This window comes from Callithrix jacchus, chromosome 12, assembly GCF_049354715.1.
Source record: "Callithrix jacchus isolate 240 chromosome 12, calJac240_pri, whole genome shotgun sequence".
In the NCBI taxonomy this organism is placed as follows: domain Eukaryota; kingdom Metazoa; phylum Chordata; class Mammalia; order Primates; family Cebidae; genus Callithrix; species Callithrix jacchus.
The window spans coordinates 83237800-83258251 of record NC_133513.1 but is presented as its reverse complement, the minus strand read 5'-3'; positions in this window follow the sequence as shown (position 1 = coordinate 83258251).

The window sequence follows — 20452 nt, the reverse complement described above, 5'->3', positions numbered from 1 at the left end:
ATTCATATTCCTTTCTAAGTTATCCATTCTTGTTATCATTTTCTTGAATCTTTTTTCATATCTTTTTTCAAGGTTCTTAATTTCTTTGCATTGATTTAAATCATGTTCTTATAGCTCACAAAAGTTTCTCATTATCCTCCTTCTGAAGTCTAATTCCGTCATTCATCACACTCATTCTTTGTCCAGCTTTGTTCCCTTGCTGGTGAGGAGATTTGGTCCTTTCTAGGAGGTAAGGTGTTCTGGTTTTGGGTGTTTTTCTCCTTTTTGCGTTGGTTTCTTCTCATCTTTGTGGATTTATCCACCTGTCGTTTGTGTAGTTGCTGACTTTTCGATTGGGTCTCTGAATGCACACCCAGATTGTTGATCATGGAGTATTTCTGTTACTTGGTTTTCCTTCTACCAGTCTAGCCCCTTCGCTGTATGACTGCTGAGGTCCACTCCAGGCCCTGCTTGTCTGGGGTGCACCTATAGCAGCTGCGGAAGAGTGAGGGATGCTACCAGTTTCTTTTTCTGCTATCTTTGTTTCAGGCTGATGCCTGCCAAATGTCAGTCTTTTGGATATAGAGGGGTCAGGGAGCTGCTTGAGGAGACAGTCTATACTTTATAGGAGCTCAATTGCTGAGTTGTGAGCTCTGTTGTTCATTCCAGGCTGTTAGGCTGCTATGTTTAATTCTGCTGCAACAGAACTTATAAGAAAACCCTTGCTCCGCCCTGCTGGTGTTAGGTTCACCCTCTTGCTGCAGGCTCTGCCCTTGTGCTGTGGTCTCTGCCCTGCTGCCACGGGCTATGTCTTGTGGTGGAGTCTCTTTATTGTAGCGGGTTGCCTCGGCAACTGCAGGCTGCGTTAGCAATGGGCATGTACCTCAGTAGGGGTGGGTTGCCACAGTAATGGCGGACGCTTCTCCCCCACGGAGCTGCACTCTCAGGGAACCTCTCCATCGGGAGCATTTGGAATCGCCGTTTTGTTTGTCACACTGCGCTACCCCAAACGCTGTGTCCCTGGAATCTCCTGGGCTGGCTTACTGTCCAAGTCCTGTTCAGTCTCAGGTTCAGCCCTCTCATGTCTCAGGTTGCCGGTTCAACAGGGCACTTGGACCAGTGCGCTTTGTGCGGAGTGCTGTGTAGCAGCGCTGCGCTACGGCGTGGGCCACCGCCACACTGGCTGCTGGCTACACCAGCCAAAACCTCTGCCTTGTGTCCCATGTCTCTTTTATGCCTGGGAATTTCTCCGTTCTGTGGGCAACAAAGATCCGTCTGGAAATGTGGCCCTGACTCACCTTCTCTGCGCATGCACCGAGAGCTTCAATCTGGGGTTGTTCTCACAGCACCATCTTGAGTCCTCGCATCGATCCTTTTACCATTACATAATGTCCTTCTTTGTCTCTTTTGATGTTTGGTTCTTTAAAGTCTTTTTCATCAGAGATGAGAATTGCAACTCCTGCTTCTTTTTTGCTCTCCATTTGCTTGGTAAATCTTCCTCCGTCCCTTTATTTTGAGCCTTTATTTATTTAAGGATGTTGAATATTGGCCCCCACTCTCTTCTCGCTTGTAGGGTTTCTGCTGAGAGATCTGCTGTGTGTCTGATGGGCTTCCATTTGTGGGTAACCCAACGTTTCTCTCTGGCTGCCCTTAGTATTTTCTCCTTCATTTCAACCCTGGTGAATCTCATGATTATGTGCCTTGGGGTTGCTCTTCTTGCAGAATATCTTTGTGGTGTTCTCTGTATTTCCTGGACTTGAATACTAGCCTGTCTTGCTAGGTTCAGGAAGAGGTTTTCCTGAATAATATCCTGAAGAGTATTTTCCAGCTTGGATTCATTCTCTTCCTCACATTCAGGTACACCTATCAAACATAGATTAGGTCTTTTCACATAGTCCCATATTTCTTGGAGACTTTGTTCATTCCTTTTTATGCTTTTTTTTTTCTCTAATCTTGCCTTCTCATTTTATTTCATTGAGTTGAGCTTCAACCTCTGATATTCTTTCTTCTGCTTGGTCAATTCGGCTGCTGAAACTTGTGCATGCTTCATGAACTTCTTGTGTTGTGTTTTTCAGCTCCATCAATTCATTTATATTCCTCTCTATGTTGTCCATTCTCGTTAGCATTTTGTCAAATCTTTTTTCAAGGTTCTTAGTTTCTTTGCATTGAGTTAGAACATGTTCTTTTAGCTCACAGAAGTTTCTCATTACCCACCTTCTAAAGTCTGATTCTGTCATTTCATCACACTCATTCTCCATCCGGCCTTGTTACCTTGCTGGTGAGGAGTTTTGATGTTTTGCAGGAGGTGAGGTGTTCTGGTTTCAGATGTTTTTCTCCTTTTTGCGCTGGTTTCTTCCCATCTTTATGGATTTATCCACCTGTCATCTTTGTAGTATCTGATTTTCCAATTGGGTCTCTGAGTGGGTGTCCGGTTTGTTGATGATGAAGTTATTTCTGTTTCTTAGTTTTCCTTCTAGCAGTCTGGCCCCTCTGCTGTAGGACTGCTGAAGTCCATTTCAGGCCCTGCTTGCCTTCAGCAGCTTCAGAACATTAAGGGTTGCTACCAGTGTCTTCTTCTACTGCCTTTGTCCCAGAATGATGCCTGCCAAATGTCAGTCTGATCAGTTCTTTGTGAGGTGACTCTTTGGATATACTGGGGTCAGGGAGGTGCTTGACGAGACAGTCTGTCCTTTATAGGAGCTTACGTGCTGAGCTGTGAGCTCCATTGTTTTTTCAGAGCTGCTGGGCAGGTACGTTTAAGTCTGCTGCAGCAGAACTCATAACCCCCCCCCACTTTTTTCTTCATGTGCTCTGTTCCGGGGACCTAGGGCTTTATTTATGAGTTTCCATTGTGCTGCTGCTTTTTTTTTCTTTCTGGGCTGCCCTGTCCAGCAAGGAGGCAGCCTAGTCACTGTCTGCCTGCAGAGGCTTTGCTGAGCTGCTGTGGGCTCCACCCTGCTGCCATGTGAACATTTCTGCAGTCCTGTTTATATGGCTGTGGTTAGAACTGCCTCAGCAATGGTGGCCCACCTCTGAAGTGGTGGACTCTCTCTGTAATGGCGGGTTGCCTTGTCAATGTTGGGCTGCCTCAGCAATGGCAGACTACCTCCGTAGGGGTGGAGTGCCTCGGTAATGGCAGATGCCCCTCCCTACAGAGCTGGACCATCCTGGGTTCAGCTGTGCTTGCTGTGAAACTCTCAACCCAGAGCGTTTTTAATTGCTGTTTTTGTGTGTGTGTGTGTGTGTGTATGTGCAGGGGTGGGACCTGCCAAGTCTGATCACCTGGCTCCCTGCCTCAGAGCCTTTTTTTTTAAAGTTGAACAGTTGCCTCTCTCCCAGGTGTTCCAGTCATCTGCTGAAAAGGTGTTGGGATCCATCTGATTTTTCATGCGGCAACCCACTGCACTGGCTGAAATAATGGTGCTGAGATTTGTGGTGCTTTTTTGCCTGGGAATCTCCTGGCCTGGCTCCCTGTTTTAGTACCCTTTTAAATCAGATGAATGGGTGACTCTGCCTTCCCGGAGCTCCAATCGCCAGCTTAAAAGGGCAACCAGACCAGTGTATGTTGTATGGAGAACCACTGTGCCCGGGCACCAGCAAAACAGCCACACTGATCAAAACAGCTGCACTGGCAAAAACAGCCACACTAGTGATCTGCAGGGCTCCTCCACCTGGGAATCTCCTGGTCTGTGGGCAATAAAGATCCATCTGGAAATTCAGTGTCCACTCACCCTCCGTGCTTTCACTGGGGCTGCAATCCTCAGCTCCTAAATGGCCATCTTGGATCTTCCTCCAATGCCTTGTTTCCCCACCAAATTATTTTTAAAAACTCTGACTCCCACATGCTTGGGGAGACTTATTTGAGTAACAGTAAAACTCCAATCTCCCACACAGCCTGCTCTGCATGAATTACTTTCTCCATTGCAATTCCCCTGTCTTGATGAATGGGCCCTGTCTAGGCAGCAGGCAAGGTGAACTCATTGAGTGGTTACATATGGATATGCATTCATATATTCATCCTTTGCTTTAGACAGAAAGATACGGAGCTATCATAACCAACTGTAGAATATCAATTTCATTATAAAATATTGTCTGAAGAAGCCACTCTATTGGAAACAACAATTCCTTGATCTTTCAGGAGATTAAAAAGGCAAAGATTTGGATACAAAGTACCAGGTAGGAAAGTTTGTATGAAAAGTGACAGATGGTTTATTATTCAGTTTACACATTCTTATAAAGAAATGCCTGAGACTGGGTAGTTTATAATGGAAAGAAGTTCAGTTGACTTATAGTTCCACGTGGCTGGGGAGGCCTCAGGAAACTTACAATCATGGTGGAAGCTGAAGGGGAAGCAGGCACCTTCTTGTAAGGTGGCAGGAGAGAGAGAGTATGCGTAGGAGGAACTGTCAAATGCATGAAACCATGAGAACTCACACTGATTATCATGAGTGACTACCTCTACCATGAGCATAAGGAAAATGGCTCCCACGATCCAGTCACATCCTGCCAGGTCCCTCCCTTGACATGTGAAGATTATAAGGATTACAACTCAAGATGAGAATTGTTTGGGGGCACAGAGCCAAACCATATTAGTTGGGCACTGTGACAAACATGCTGAGGCCAAGGAACTTTGTCACAGCCCTGATAGTTTTTCATGTAACATATCCCTTTTGTTTAATCTTGGTGAGCTTTCATCTTCAGCTTTTGGAAAGCATGAAGTGTCTTGGTCATGGGATCCTTGAGATAAGTGGGAGAATGTGAAACAAATGGTTATAGTGGGAAGAATTTCATAGACAACATTTTTTATCAGACATAAATTGTGTTTTACTTTTTAAATGTTTAATAACTTCTCAGAAACATCTTTCTTTGAACCTTGCAAACATGAATGAGATAAAATTTTAAAAACCAATGAACATTTACTGAACATTGTCCTATGCTGTTTGACCAACATAATCTTGTCACATACTTAAGTATTTTAAATAATATGAAAAAATGGAGCCTTTGCCCAAGAAAGGTAGTAATTGTATTTAACATGCTACGTAGTTCAAATGGATGATGACCTTGTGGTCCCTGCTCAGATGCAGTCAAGATTGCTCTGTGTGTGTGTGTGTAAAGTTTTTTCCAGGGTCATTCCTCATTTATCTGTGTTTCAACAGCAAAGGTAGGAAATATTATTATTATTATTATTAATCTATGCATGGCCAACTCTATTAATTTCAAAGTAGAAGAGCTCGAAATCTAGGTAATAATGCTTGCTTCTGGATGTGGGTTCATTTAAAGAAAATTAGGGAAAGTCTATATACCTCGTTGATCTGCACAGAGAACTTCCACAATGTGTTCTACCTTTCCTGTAGTTCCTTTCCTCCTGGAAACTTATTTCCTTAAAACAGATAAAATAAACTTTTAGGCTTTTCTAACTTTTGGTTCAAAGGCAGAATACCTGGGTTTATATCCAAGCTTTATTGCTTACTAGGTTTGAAATTTGGAGTAGGTCATTTCTTTGTGCCTCCGTTTAATCTTCTGTAAAAGGGTAATTGTAGGAATTGCCCTACTGAGTTATTTTGAGGGTTAAACAAGTTATGCCTACAGAGTGCTGAGAAAAGTTTCTGGACATAGTAAGTGCTTACTGAATGTTATGTTACTGTGTGGGGGGGGCACACACACACACTCATACACTCAAACACACACACACACACACACACACACACACACACTGTGCTCTCTACTATATTTGAAGGCCCCCTACTCTCATCAGGGTTTCATTTCACTGCACAACATATTAAATACGATCACTATCTTTTCTTGGGTAAAGCTTCCATGTGTTTTATATTATTTAAAATACTTAACTATTTGATGAGATTCTTTTGTTCAATGTCCTTAGTACAATTATATAAGTGTGTATTCATTCTTTTTATCTAATTCACAGCTGCATCATTCAAAGAAAGATGTTTCTAAAAACAGTTATTTCAAATATAAATTAGAAGATTAAAGGTAAAAAATGATAGCAAAATAGAATGTTTTGCTTTTACATCATTGAGTTTTGTCCTAAAAAACTTTGAGAGTTACCTAAAAGCATTTTGTTTACTCTCATTACTTTTTTTGCTGTCATGGTTTATATTCCAATCAGTGTGTATTTTAAGCAGAGTAATCACTGTCCAAAGATGTCAATTTCCTAACCCCCAGAACCTGTGAATATGTTACCTTCAATGACAGAAGGAAGCTTTCAGATGGAATTAAGAGTTTTGAGAGGAGATGTTATTAGGGATTATTTTCGGGGGGGTGGCCAGTGTAACCCCAAGACACTATAAGAGGGATGCGGGAGGGCCGGAATCATAGAGAGATTTGAAGATGCTACGTTGCTGGCTTTGAAGATGGTAGAAGAGGCCATGAGCTCCAGCATGTAAATCGCCCCTAGCAGCTGAGTGGAGGAAGATAATGGATTTTCCTCTGGGGTATCTAGAAGGGACACAACCTTGAAAACACCTCAGTTTTAGGACTTCTGACCTCCAGAATTGTAGGATAATAAATGTGTGTTGTTTTAAGACATGAATTTCTGGTAATTTGTTACAGTGGCAATAGGAAACTAATATAATATGGTAGTTCATTTGTTTACCTATATTAAAAGGGATATTTTATAGGTTCTATAAGTATTATAAAAAATAAAATATTATAGTCAGTAATCGCATTTTGTGGGTAATTTAATGTCTCAGAAGATTTTGTTCTTACAACTTTCTCCTCTTCCCTAAGGCAGTTTTATGAAACTATTTATTTTTTTCTTTAGATGACATGTTATATTTAAAAGTATTTTTCCCCAAAGCATAAAATGGTCTAAAGTGTCCTTTTTTATGATCTAAAGTGTCCCCATTTTCTTATAATACTAAAATAAAAATTCGCATTTACGAGAAATGACATATTTTTACTAGTCTCCAGAGATGAGATCATACACGAAAGAATACTCTGGCTTTGAAAGGGACAACAGTCTATGATAAAGTACAGGAATTGCTTTCTTATGGACCATTCCTTTTGGATTTCCACACAGGACTCATGTTTTCCTGTTTTCCTGAGCATAAATGAACCACCCATTTTGTTGACAGGGCAGCATAGGGCATCAAACTGTAGCACCTGAAGCACATTTTGAATGATGGCTTTGCATTGGAAATTTAGCTCTATGACATTGTTATTCAGTTACCACCTGTATCAGGTACCAGGCTACCTAGATAAATAGCGACTCTTAATTTAATGCATGTTATTAACCATTCTGCATTCCTTTTCTATCTGACCATGACAAAGCCATGTTTGCAAACTAGTCTTAACTAAAGCTACTAAAACAGAAAAACTGGATATATACTCTTTCTCATATTTTTATTTTTCTTCTGCTTTTAAAAATCTCAGAACACAAATCCTTCTTCCTTTTTGTCTCATCTTTGGCCCCATGTTATCAACATAAACATGGAAATTAAAGTTTCAGCCTTGATTTGTGCAAGGCTGTAAGCTCACACGTTGACACAGTCCAGTGAGCAACATACATAAATGTTACAAGCAGTGACTAGGAGTGGTGAACCAGAGCCCACAGACTCTCTCAAAGGGATTAGCCACTTCCCAGCCCCAGACAATTTTGGGCATGTTAGAATATAGGTATAGTATTGCCAGAAATCTTTTTAAAGAGAAGCTAGAAATCTGTATTTTTATTTGATATCTGTCAATTTTTAAACAACGTAGAACAGACCTAACTTTGCTAGCAGGATTCATCCTGCATTTATAATATTATAAGCTTAGATAATAATAGTTATACTATATTATAACCTTAGATTATAATAATTCTACTTTATATTTACTGCATATATGTAATATTTTTTATATTCTCATTTTTTTCCTCCCAGGGCTTCATTTATTTATTAATTTTTGGAGGAGTAAAGGGACTATGGAAGCCTCTAGAAATGTCCACTAAGGAGAATCTGAGAGCATTAAGAAATAATTATTTGCAAAATGCAACTAGAGAGGAAGAGGGGCAAGATAGTTGAACAGAAGCCTTCACTCATTATTCTTCCTGCTGGAACACCAAATTTAACAACTATCCACACACAAAAAACACCTTCATGAGAACCAAAAATCAGATGAGTGATCATAGTACCTGGTTTTAACTTCATTTCCACTTTCAGTGGAAAGAGGTACTGAAGAGGGTAGGAAAGATGGTCTTAAATTGTTGATGCCACTGCAACCTCCTTAGCTCCCAGCAAAAACCACATAGTGTGGAGACAGAATCTGTGTGCTCCAGAGAGGGAGAGTACAGAATCTGTGGGACTATACATTGAAAGTCAGTGCTACCTGTCACAGGAGAAAGCAGCACTTGGCAGAACTAAACTGGCAGCCACTGAGGGAGCATTTAGAACAGCCCTAGCCATAGGGGAATTGCCTATCCCAGTGGCTGGAACCTGAGTTCTGGCAAGCTGCACCACTGTAGGCTTAAGGGCTCTGGGATCCTAAATAAATACAAGGCAATTTGGCCACAAGGACTGAAATTATTGGGCAAGTAATGGTGCTGTGCTGGGCTCTGAGCCAGTGGACTTGGGGGACACATGACCTAGTGAGATATCATCTGGAGTGGCCAAGGGAGTGTTTGCTCCATCCCTCCCTTAGGCCCAGACAGCACAGCCACAGATCTGGTACAGATAACTCTCCATTTGAAGAGATGAGAGGGAAGAGTTAAAGGACTTTGTCTTGCAACTTAAATACCAGCTCAGTCACAATAGAATAGGGTACTGAGAAAAGTCATGAAGCCTCCATTTCAGGACGTAGCTCCTAGATGACACTTCTAGACACACCCTGGGCCAGAAGGGAACCTTCTACCTTTAAGGGAAGGACCCAGACATGGAAGAATATATCACCTCTGACTAAAGAGTTCCTTGGGCCCTGAATAATCAGCAGTGATACTCAGGCAGTACTCACCATGGGCCTTAGGTGAAACTCAGAGATGTGCTAGCTTCAGGTATAGCCCAGCATATTTCCAGCTATGGTGGCTACACAGAGAGACTTCTGCTTGAGGAAAGGAGAGGGAATAGTCAAGGGGAATTTGTTTTGCAGCTTAGGTACCAGGTAGGCCACAGTAAGGCGAGCACCAAGCAGGATCTTAGGGCCCCCCATTCCAGGACTTGAGTCTTAGATGGCATTTCTGGATCTGTCTTGGGCCAAAGAGAAGCCTACATCCATGAAGGGAGAGCCCCAGGTCTGGCAGCATTCACCATAAGCTGACTAAAGAACCCTTGGACATTGAATGAACATCAGCTAGCCAGGCAATATTTGCCATGGGCCTGGGCCAGTGATGGTCATATACAGAGGCGCCTTTCCTTGTGGGAAGTGAAGGCCTTTGTTCAGTAGCTTGGATACCAGCTGAAATACAGTAGAATAGAGCACTAGATCGATTCCTAAGGTTTCTGACTCCAGGCCCTGACTCCTGGATGGTGTTTCTGGATCCACCTGAAATCAGGAGAACTCACTGCCTTGACGGAAAGGACATAAGTCTGGCTGGCTTTGTCACATGCTAATTGTAGAGCCCTAGGTCTTGAATAAACATAGGCAGTAGCCAGGCAGTTGTGACACCCAGTACTGTGCTGGCTTCAAGTCAGACCCAGTACAGTCCCAGCCATAGTGATCACAAAGGTGCTTGTGTCATCCCTCCCCAAGCTCCAGGCAGCTCAGCACAAAGAGAGAGAGACTTAATTTGTTTGGAAGAATCCCATTACCTGGCTTCAAATTATACTACAGAGTTATAGTAACCAAAAAGAGCATGGTACTTGCATAAAAATAGATGCACAGTACAATGGAACAGAATAGAATACTGGAAATAAACCCACATCCCTACAATGAACTTATTTTTGACAAAGGTACCAAGAACACCCCAGTTAAAATGGCTTATATCTAAACAATAGGCAATAACAAATGTTGTTGAGGGTGTGGAGAAAAAGAAATCTTCATACACTGTTGGTAGGAATGTAAATTAGTACAAGCACTGTGAAAAACAATTTGGTGGTTTCTAAAAAAACTGAAAATAGAGCTATCATATTACTCAGCAGTCCCACTGCTAGGTATATTTAAAAGTAAGGAAATTGGTACATTAAAGAGATATCTGCACTGCCATACTGCCATGTTTATTGTAGCACTATTCACAGTAGCCAGGATTTGGAAGCAACCTAAATTTCCATCAACAGACAAACAGATAAGGAAAATGTAACACACACACACACAAATTGTGTACTATTCAGCCATAAAAAAGAATGAGATCCTGACGTTTGCACAATATGGACAGAACTGTAGGTCACTGTGTTAAGTGAAATGAGCCAGGCACAGAAAGACAAACTTCACATGTTCTTACTTATACATGGCAGCTAAAATTAAAATAATTGAACTCCTGGAGATGGAGAGTAGAATGATGGTTATCAGAGGCTAGTAAAGGTAGTGGAGGGAAGCAGGGATAATTAATGCATAAAAATATACGGTCAACATGGTGAAACCCCATCTCTACTAAAAATACAAAAAATTAGCTGGGCGTGGTGATGCATGCCTGTAATCTCAGCTACTCAGGAGGCTGTGGCAGGAGAATTGCCTGAACCCAGGAGGCAGAGGTTACAGTGAGCTGAGATCATGCCATTGCACTCCAGCCTGGGTAACAAGAGTGAAACTCTCTCTCTCCATATATATACATATATATATATATACAGTTAGATAGAATTTATAGCCCCTAGTATTTGATAGCACAAGAGGGTGAATACAGTGAACAATTATTGATTGTAAATTAAAAAAAAATAAATGAGGAGAGTTGGAGCAGGCTGACAGGATAGAAGTCTCCACCAATTATCCCCTCCACAAGGACACCAATTGAACAACTATCTATGTAGAAAGAAACACCTTAATAAGAAACAAAATATTTTGTATATCATCCATGAGAACTTCCTCAGCCTAGCTAGAGAGGTCAACATTGAAATTCAGGAGATGCAGAGAACCCCAGTAAGATACTTCACAAGTAGATTTTCCTTAGTTATAATAATCAGATTATCCAAGGTCAAAATGAATGAAAAAAAATGTTAAAGGCAGCTAGAGAGAAATGGCAGATCACCTACAAAGGGAAGCTTTTCAGACCAATAGCAGATCTCTCAGAGAAAGCCTATGAGCCAGAAGAGATTGGGGGCCAATAATAAACATTGTTTAGAGCAAGAAATTACAACCAAGAATTACATATCAAACCAGACCAAGCTCCATAAGCAAAGGAGAAATAAGATTTTGTTTCAGACAAGTAAATTCTGAAGGAATTTATTACCACCAGACCTGCCTAACAAAAGCTCCAGAAGGAAGCTCTTAATATAGAAAAGAAAGATCATTACCAGCCACTACAAAAACACACTTAAGTAGAGACCAGGGACACTATAAAGCAACCACACAAACAACTCTGCATAATAACTAGCTAACATCATGATTACAGGATCAAATCCACACATATTGATACTAACCTCAAATGCAACTAGGTTAAATGCCCCAATTATAAGGCACAGAGTGGCAAGCTGGATAAAGAACCAAGATCTATTAGTATGCTGTCTTCAGGAGACTGATCTCACATGCAGTGACACATATAGGTTCAAAATAGAGAAAAATCTACTAACTAAATGAAAAACAGAAAAAAACAGAAGTTGCAATCCTAATTTCAGATAAGACAGACTTTAAACCAACAAAAATTAAAAATACAAAGAAGGGCATTTCATAATGTCAAAGAGTTCAATTAAACAAGAAGACCTAACTATCCTGAATAGATATGTGCTCCACATTCCTGTGCAAATAGATATGCACTCAACACTCCTCAGCAAATACAAAAGAACTGAATTTTTAACAAGCACTCTCTCAAACCACAGTGCAATTAAATTTCTTAGTCTTAAAAATCAGGACTGAGGGGGAGGACTCAAGATGGCGCTGTGAGAACAACCCAGGATTGGAGTTCTCGTTGTGTCTGCGGAGAGGTGAGTCTGAGCTGCATTTCCAGACTGATCTTTGTTGCCCACGGAACGGGGAAATTCCCAAGTGAAGAGGAGATGTGGGATGCCAGGAAGATATTCCGCCTGGCGAAGCCGGCAGCCAGGGTGGCGGCGGCCGGCCCTACCCAGCGCTCCCCACAGGGCGCGCTTGTCTGGGTGCCCCGTTGAACCGGCAACCGGAGACGTGAGAGGGCTGGACTTGAGACTGAGCTAGACTAGGACAGTGGGCCAGCCCAGGGGATTGCAGGAACAGAGCGTTAGGGTTGGCCCAGTGGGACGAACAAAACCGCGATTTCAAACAAGCCCCGTGCAGACAGCCCAAGACGCTCTGAGGAGGAGGGGCGGCCACTATTACCGAGGCAACCCGCCCCAACTGAGATACACGCCCATTGCTGACGCAGCCAGCCATTGCCGAGGCAACCCGTCCCTACTGAGATACACGCCCACTGCTGACGCAGCCTGCCATTGCCAAGGCAACCCGCTAAAACAGAGAGACTCCGCCGCAGGGCGTGGTGGAGAACAGCAGAACAGGGAGCCAGGGCGAGCCTCACAACAGCAGGGCGGAGCCTCGGCAGGCAAACAGTGGCTAGTCTGTGTCCTAGCTGGGCAGGACCTCAACGGACATCCAAAAATAAAGCCCAAACTGTCAACACAGAGCATTTGAGAAAAAAAAAGGTTTTTTTTAATGAGCTCTGTTACAGCAGAATCAAACATAGCAGCCTAACAGCCCTGAATGAACAACAGAGCTCACAGCTCAGCAATTAAGCCCCTATAAAGTACAAACTGTCTCCTCAAGCAGCTCCCTGACCCCTCTATATCCAAAAGACTGACATTAGGCAGGCACCATCCTGGGACAAAGATAGCAGAAAAAGAAACTGGTAGCATCCCTTGCTGTGCCACAGATGCTAGAGGTGCACCCCAGACAAGCAGGGTCTGGAGCGGACCTCAGCAATCGTACAGCGAAGGGGCTAGACTGGTAGAAGGAAAACCAAGCAACAGAAATACTTCATCATCAACATTCTGGGTGTCCACTCAGAGACCCAATCGAAAAGTCAGCAACTACGCAGACGACCAGCGGACAAATCCACAAAGATGGGAAGAAACCAGCGCAAAAAGGAGGAAAACACCCGAAACCAGAACACCTCGCCTCCTAGAAAGGACCAAAACTCCTTACCAGCAAGGGAACAAAGCTGGACGGAGAATGACTGCAACGAAATGATGGAATTAGACTTCAGAAGATGGATAATGAGAAACTTTTGTGAGCTAAAAGATCATGTATTAAATCAATGCAAAGAAACTAAGAACCTTGATAAAAGATTTGAAAAAAGATTCAAGGAAATGATAACAAGAATGGATAACTTAGAGAGGAATATGAATGAATTAAAGGAGCTGAAAAACACAATACAAGAACTTCGCGAAGCATGCACAAGTTTCAATAGCCGAATTGACCAAGCAGAAGAAAGAATATCTGAAGTCGAAGACCAACTCAATGAAATAAAACGAGAAACCAAGATTAGAGAAAAAAGCGCAAAAAGGAATGAACAAAGTCTCCAAGAAATGTGGGACTATGTGAAAAGACCTAACCTACGTTTGATAGGTGTACCAGAAGGGGACGAAGAGAATGAATCCAAGCTGGAAAATACTCTTCAGGACATCATCGAGGAAAATTTCCCCCACCTAGCAAGACAGGCCAACACTCAATTGCAGGAAATTCAGAGAACACCACAAAGATATTCTGCAAGAAGAGCAACCCCAAGGCACATAATCGTCAGATTCAATAGGGTTGAAATAAAGGAGAGAATACTAAGGGCAGCCAGAGAGAAAGGTCGGGTCACCCACAAAGGGAAGCCCATGAGACTCACAGCAGATCTCTTGGCAGAAACACTACAAGCCAGAAGAGAGTGGGGGCCAATATTCAACATTCTTAAAGAAAAGAACTTTCAACCCAGAATTTCATATCCAGCCAAACTGAGCTTCAGAAGTGAAGGAAGAATAAAATCCTTTGTGAACAAGCAAGTACTCAGAGATTTTGTCACCACCAGGCCTGCTTTACAAGAGCTCCTAAAAGAGGCACTACACATAGAAAGGATCAACCAGTACCAGCCATTCCAAAATCACACTGAATGCTAAAGAGCATCAACATAATGAAGAATCTACAACAACTAACAGGCAAAACAGCCACTTTGCATCAAAATGGCAGTATCAAATTCACACATAACAATATTAACCCTAAATGTAAATGGACTAAATGCACCAATCAAAAGACACAGACTGGCAAATTGGATAAAAATCCAAAACCCATCAGTGTGCTGTATCCAGGAAACCCATCTCACATGCAAGGATACACAAAGGCTCAAAATAAAGGGATGGAGGAAGATTTACCAAGCAAATGGAGAGCAAAAAAAAGCAGGAGTTGCAATTCTCATCTCTAATAAAATAGACTTTAAAGCAACAAAGATCAAAAGAGACAAAGAAGGCCATTACATAATGGTAAAAGGATCGATACAACATGAAGAGCTAATGATCCTAAACATATATGGACACAATGCAGGAGCACCCAGATACATAAGGCAAGTTCTTAAGGACTTACAAAGAGACTTAGACTCCCACACAATAATAGTGAGAGACTTTAACACTCCACTGTCAATACTAGACAGATCAACCAGACAGAAAATCAACGATACCCAGGGCTTGAACTCAGACCTGGAGCAAGCAAACCTGATAGACATTTACAGAACTCTCCACCCCAAATCCACAGAATACACATTCTTCTCAGCACCACATCACACCTACTCTAAAATTGACCACATAATTGGAAGTAAAGCACGGCTCAACAAATGCAAAACAACTGAAATCATAACAAACAGCCTCTCAGACCATAGTGCAATCAAGTTAGAACTCAGAATTCAGAAACAGACTCAGAACCGCACAGCTTCATGGAAACTGAACAACTGGCTCTTGAATGTTGACTGGGTAAACAATGAAATGAAGGCAGAAATAAAGAAGTTCTTCGAAACCAATGAGAACGAAGACACAATGTGCCAGAATCTCTGGGACACATTTAAAGCAGTCTCTAGAGGAAAGTATATAGCAATAAGTGCCCATATGAGGAGAATGGAGAGATCCAAAATTGACACCCTATCGTCAAAATTGAAAGAGCTAGAGGAGCAAGATCAACAAAACTCAAAACCCAGCAGAAGACAAGAAATAACTAAGATCAGAGCTGAGCTGAAGGAGATTGAGACACGAAAAACCCTTCAAAAGATCAATAAATCCAAGAGCTGGTTTTTTGAAAAGATCAACAAAATAGACAGACCACTAGCCAGATTGATTAAAAAGAAAAGAGAGAACAACCAAATAGATGCAATAAAAAATGATAAAGGGGAAATCACCACAGATTCCACAGAAATTCAAACCATCATCAGAGAATATTACAAACAACTCTATGCGCATGAACTAGTAAACCTGGAAGAAATGGATAAATACCTGGATTCCTGTGTCCTCCCAAGCCTAAACCAGGAGGAAGCTAAAACTATGAATAGACCAATAACAAGGTCTGAAGTTGAGGCAGCAATTAAGAGCCTACCACACAAAAAAAAGGCCAGGTCCAGACGGGTTCACAGCCGAATTCTACCAGACACACAAGGAAGAGCTGGTACCATTTCTTCTAAAACTATTTCAAAGAATACAAAAAGAGGGAATCCTTCCCAAATCATTTTATGAGACCAACATCATTCTGATACCAAAACCCGGCAGAGACCTAACAAGAAAGAAAACTTCAGGCCAATATCCATGATGAACATAGATGCAAAAATCTTCAATAAAATATTGGAAAGCCGATTGCAACAGCAAATCAAAAACCTTATTCATCATGATCAAGTAGGATTCATCCCGGGGATGCAAGGCTGGTTCAACATACACAAGTCTATCAACGTAATTCACCACATAAACAGAACCAAAAACAAAAACCACATGATTATCTCAATTGACGCAGAGAAGGCATTTGACAAAAGTCAACAGCCCTTTATGCTAAAAACCCTCAATAAACTCGGTATCGATGGAACGTATCTCAAAGTAATAAAAGCTATTTATGACAAACCAACAGCCAATATCATACTGAATGGGCAAAAACTGGACGCATTCCCTTTGAAATCCGGCACTAGACAAGAATTCCCTCTTTCACCACTCCTATTCAATATAGTACTGGAAGTTCTAGCCATAGCAATCAGGCAAGAAAAAGAAATAAAGGGTATTCAAATAGGAAAGGTGGAAGCCAAATTGTCTCTATTTGCAGATGACATGATAGTATACCTAGAAGACCCCATTGCCTCAGCCCAAAAACTCCTGAAACTGATAAACAACTTCAGCAAAGTCTCAGGATATAAAATCAATGTGCAAAAATCACAAGCATTCGTCTACACCAATAACAGACTTAAAGAAAGCCAAATCAAGAGCGAACTGCCATTCGCAATCGCTACAAAAAGAATAAAATACCTTGGAATACAACTCACAAGGAACGTAAGAGACCTCTTCAAGGAGAACTACAAACCACTGCTCAATGAAATCAGAGAGGACACAAACAGATGGAGAAACATTCCATGTTCATGGTTAGGAAGAATTAATATCGTGAAAATGGCTATACTGCCCAAAGTAATTTACAGAATCAACGCTATCCCCATCAAGCTACCATTGACTTTCTTCACAGAACTGGAAAAAACCACCATGAACTTAATATGGAACCAAAAGAGAGCCCGCATAGCCAAGTCAATTCTACGCAAAAAGAACACAGTGGGGGGCATCACACTACTGGATTTCAAACTATACTACAAGGCTACAGTAATCAAAACAGCATGGTACTGGTACCAAACAGAGATATAGACCAATGGAACAAAACAGAGGCACCGGAGGCAACACAACATACATACAACTATACAATCTTTGATAAACCTGACAAAAACAAGCAATGGGGCAAGGATTCCCTGTTTAACAAATGGTGTTGGGAAAACTGGCTAGCCATGTGTAGAAAGCAGAAACTGGACCCCTTCCTGACACCTTACACTAAAATTAACTCCAGATGGATTAAAGACTTAACATAAGACCTGGCACCATAAAAACCCTAGAAGAAAATCTAGGCAAAACTATCCAGGACATAGGAGTAGGCAAGGACTTCATGAACAAAACACCAAAAGCATTGGCAACAAAAGTCAAAATAGACAAATGGGACCTAAGGAAACTCCACAGCTTCTGCACGGCAAAAGAAACAGTCACTAGAGTGGATCGGCAACCAACAGAATGGGCAAAAATTTTCGCAGTCTACCCATCTGACTGACAAAGGGCTGATATGCAGAATTTACAAAGAACTCAAACAGATTTACAGGAAAAAAACAAACAAGCCCATTCAAAAGTGGGCAAAGGATATGAACAGATACTTTACGAAAGAAGACATATATGAGGCCAACAATCATATGAAAAAATGCTCATCGTCACTGGTCATCAGAGAGATGCAAATCAAAACCACATTGAGATACCATCTCACGCCAGTTAGAATGGCGATCATTAAAAAATCTGGAGACAACAGATGCTGGAGAGGATGTGGAGAAAAAGGAACACTTTTACACTGTTGGTGGGAGTGTAAATTAGTTCAACCATTGTGGAAGACAGTGTGGCGATTCCTCAAGGCCTTAGAAATAGAAATTCCATTTGACCCAGCAATCCCATTACTGGGTATATATCCAAAAGACTATAAATCGTTCTACTATAAGGACACATGTACACGAATGTTCATTGCAGCACTGTTTATAATAGGAAAGACCTGGAATCAACCCAAATGCCCATTGATAATAGACTGGTTGGAAAACTGTGGCACATATACACCATGGAATATATGCAGCAATCAGAAATGATGAGTTTGTGTCGTTTGTAGGGACATGGATGAATCTGGAGAACATCATCCTCAGCAAACTGACACAAGAACAGAAAATGAAACACCGCATATTCTCACTCATAGGTGGGTGATGAAAAATGAGAACACATGGACACAGAAAGGGGAGTACTAAACACTGGGGTCTATTGGGGGAAAAGGGGAGGGCCAGTGGGAGGGGGAGGTGGGGAGGGATGGCCTGGGGAGAAATGCCAAATGTGGGTGAAGGGGAGAAGAAAAGCAAAGCACACTGCCATGTGTGTACCTACGCAACTGTCTTGCATGCTCTGCTCATGTACCCCAAAACCTATAATCCAATAAAAATTAAAAAAAATTATTTAAAAAAAATCAGGACTAAGAAATTCACTGAAAACCACACAATTAAGTGGAAATTGAATAACCTTCAATGTAGTACTGAATGTTCTGGCCAGAGCAACCAGGCAAGAGAAAGAAAGAAATGGTATTCAAATAGGAAGAGCAGAAGTCGAGCTATCCCTGTTTGCAGACGACATGATTCTATATGTAGAAAACTTTTTAGTCTGGGCCCAAAAGCATCTTAAGCTGACCAACAACTTCAGCAAAGTATCAGGAAAAAATCAACATACAAAAATTACTAGCATTCCTATACAATAAAAACAGTCAAGCCAAGAGCCAAATCAGGAAAGCAGTCACATTCACAACCATCGCACAAAGTAAAACACTTACAAATTCAGCTAACCAGGGAGGTGAAATATCTCTATAAGGAGAACTAAGAAACACTGCTCAAAGAAATTGGAGAAGACACAGATAAATGGAAAAACATCCCATGCCTATGTATAGGAAGAATCAGTATCATTAAAATGGCCATACTGCCCAAAACAATTTATAGATTCAGTGCTCTTCCTAATAAACAACCAATGCAATTCTTCACATAACTAGAAAAAACCGTTTTAAGATTCATATGGAACCAAAAAAGAGCCCAAGTAGTCAATGCAGTCTTAAGCAAAAAGAACAAAGCTAGAGGCATCATACTACTCAACTTCAAGCTATACTACAGGGCTGCAGTAACCAAAACAGCATGGTACTGGAGCAAAAACATAACGCATAGACCAATGGAACAGAATAAAGAGCCTAGAAATAATGCTGTACACCTACAACTGTCTGATCTTTGACAAAACTGACAAAAAGAAGCAATGAGGAAAGGACTCCCTATTCAATAAATGGTGCTGGGGTAACTGGCTAGCCATATGCAGAAGACTGAAACTGGCAAATATTTCATAAATAAAGACACCAAAAGTATTTCAAACAAAAGAAAAAATTGCCAAATGGGATCTAATTAAACTAAAGAGTTTCTGCACAGCAAAAGAAACTATAAACAGAGTATACTGACAACCTACAAATGGGAGCACATTTTTGCAAACTATGCATTTGATAAAGGTGTAATATCTGGCATCTGTAAGGAACTTAAACAAATTTATGAGAAAAAAAAACAACCTCATTTTAAAAGTGGGCAAAGGACATAAACAGACACTTTTCTCAGAATACATACATGTGACCACAGACATATGAAATAAAGCTCAACATCATTGATCATTAGAGAAATATAAATGAAAATTACAATGAGATATCATGTTACCCCAGTCAGAATGGCTATTGAAAGTCAAAAAATAACAGATGCTGGTAAGGTTGTGGAGAAAAAGAAATACTTAAACACTGTTGGTGGGAGTGTAAATTAGTTAAGCCGTTTTGGAAAACAGTGTGGTGATACCTCAAAGACCTAGAAACAGAAATATCATTTGACCCAGTAATCCCATTACTGGTTATATACCCAAAGGAGTATGAATCATTCTATCATAGAGACATGCACACTTGTGTTCATTGCAGCACTATTCATAATAGCAAAGACATGGAATCAGCCTAAATACTTATCAGTGGTAGAGTGGATAAAGAAAATGTGGTACATATACAACATGGAATACTATGCTGCCATACAAAAGAACAAGATCATGTCCTTTGTAGGGACATGGATGGAGTTGAAGGCCATTATTCTTAGTCAACTAATGCAGGAACAGAAACTCAAATACTACATGTCCTCACTTATAAGTGGGAGCTAAATAGTGAGAACACATGGGCACATAGAGCAGAACAACAGACCCTGGGCCCAATCAAAGGGTAGAAAGTGGGAGGAGGGAGAGGATCAGGAAAAATAACTACTGGGTACCAGGCTTAATTGCTGGGTGTTGAAATAATCTGTACAGCAAACCCCCATTGCACAAGTTTATCTGTATAACAAACCTGCACATGCATCCCTCAACTTAAAATAAAAGTTAAATTAAGAAATATAACTAAATGAGTATAATTGAATTATTTGTAACAATAAGAAAGGATAAATCCTTGAGGTGATGGATACTCCATTTACCCTAATGTGATTATTATACATTAAATGCCTGTATCAAAACATCTCATGTACCTCAAAAATATATATATCTACTATGTTTCCACAAAAATTAAAAATTATAAAAAAGAGAAAATGCAACTAATGTGAGATCTGAGGTAT